Source organism: Mus caroli, chromosome 2 (assembly GCF_900094665.2).
Source record: "Mus caroli chromosome 2, CAROLI_EIJ_v1.1, whole genome shotgun sequence".
NCBI lineage: Eukaryota > Metazoa > Chordata > Mammalia > Rodentia > Muridae > Mus > Mus caroli.
The window spans coordinates 110,521,361-110,523,679 of NC_034571.1; positions in this window are offsets into that span (position 1 = coordinate 110,521,361).

Sequence of the window (2,319 nt, forward strand, 5' to 3'; positions counted from 1 at the left end):
CATAAGTACCCCTCATCTACAATCCTGATATTCCTCTCAATAAACCTGTTGGCTCACTAAGATATACCCATGTATAATCACCTTTCAGGTCTTTCATCAATGTCCTGTATGTTGTGAATAGATATTTGTTGATCAGTCTTTAGGGTTATATAATACAATTGGTAACAGAGGAGAAAACTGATAAAACCAACCGTGAGTGTAGAGGAGTGGTTGCTTGGATCCTGTGATTGGCAATGAGACATGCAACAGATATAAATATGTCTGAGTATAGAACATACCCAGGACTAATCTCATAGAGCTGTTTCCTCCTTGTGGTGTGCCTTCTTGATGTAGTGTTAGGTATACACTTCTGTTATGGCTTAGATAAGACATGCAACTGAGGCTAAGATTTGTTGGAGTAGAGAAGAGAAGTTTTGTGGGGAATCCCAGAGTAGACATCTTCTACCACAAGATAGGAAATAAGGTGATATGCTTACTTGATAAATGGGGTCCACTTGCTGAATGTGGAGAAGTTCCCTAGATGGTTGATGGCTAGTGAATATAATGTAACCTCCTAAAGTAGCAGACACAGAAAAGGGTTGTAAGAAAGCTGTGCTATCAAATTATTAATATGAGGGGGTGTTGTCTAATATTATTGCAACTTGATATGAATACTTGGCTGATATCCTTTGGATGCCTGCCCTTTTCTTAAGCGAAAGAGAGGAGGAGTGGATGGGGAAAGAAGAGGTGTGGGACATGCATGAGTTGGGGTTAGAGGGAGTGAGGGCAAACTGTGGGCATGATGTAATGTGTGAAATAATAAATAAATAAATAAATAAATAAATAAATAAATAAATAACCTTATGGCCTTGCTATGAGAGATAAGACAGACATGCAACTGAAGCTGAGTTGAATTCCTAGCAAAAATTGACTGCATAATGGATGAATTCAGTGGGGTGGGGGGAGGACATGTATCATCCTCTGAATTAAACTCTGATTTTACAGGAAAAATGGAAAGGGGAAAATGAGATGGAGATGTTGCTTTATGTTTCTTAGAGCTGGCAGGATTCAAGGGAAAGACAGTGAAAGTCAGAGCTGGGCTAAAGAGCCCATGCTGAGATCCTGAACATCAAAACCCATGGGAAAATGTGAACAAGGAAGAGGGAGAGAATGGGGTAAAAGTGATAGGAGATACCCCTAGGTCTGTAGGACAGCGGAAGGAAACCCCCATGGATGAACATGCAGAGAAGGACCTTAGTAGCCAAATATAAGACATTATGATGATCAAGGAGTCCTCTACATCACAAGTACTTCAGTGTGGAAAGAATTTTAAACAAGGGATAAAGTAGCCTCTCACTGACTTGCTCATGAGATTGTGCAACACAGAGGCAGATGCAAACAATCCGAGGGCCAGTTGTCCTCAAGCAGCCCACATGGTGCCTTCTGGGGCTGTGAAACCCAGCCAGCATAGAAGCAGCTTGCTTGCTGCTCAGTCTCAGCCTCATTTCTCCATGCCCTGCAGCCTAAATGTATGGTGTCTTCAGCAAAGAGGAATTGCCTCCTAGATTTAGCCCCTTCAACAGCAGTCTCCCCAGCCTTTATGGCTGGTGGTGCCTCCTTGGCCAAGACCTCATAGGGAAGTTACTCTCTCCTGGCACTGATTTTTTTTTTCACTCAACAGTCTTTTCTCCTCATGCAGGGTTCCTTTATTCACACTCCTAAGTTATCTTTATTCTGCTTCGGGTGATTATCTAAACCTGATAAAAATAAAAACATCACATAAAAAAGGGTTGAAAACACTAGCATAGATTAAGTATGGAAAAGAAAAAGATTAAAACATTTTATGAGCTAATAGTGACAAAATGTTAAGGAAATATTTTTTCTCAACATCTACTTCCCTTAGGAACATTTTCTGAGTATTTTTTGTAAGGGACTGTATCAAAGGTATCAGACAATGAATTGAAAGTGGTCATGCATTCAGCATCCAGGGTCTATCTATCTTTATAAGTCACTCTTGGGATCTGAAAGTATAATGTTGAAAAAGGTGGTCAAGATACTTACTTACCTTCATTGAGTCTATATAGTTCAATGTCAGAGATCAACAGTCAACAAATGATCAAAAATTATAATGAGAGACTCTGCATCACAATGCTAGAAGTACCGTTTTCAAATTTTGAGCCTTAGGGTTAACTTTATCACATACTTTAGCTACATTGGTGAGTCACCTCTCAACACTATTGATTTCAGCAACAAAATAGAGTGGCACAAATAATTGAAGTTCTCAGATCATAAGAGAGGATATATATGAAGAAATGCAGGGAACTAAAAGTCTCAGTCAAA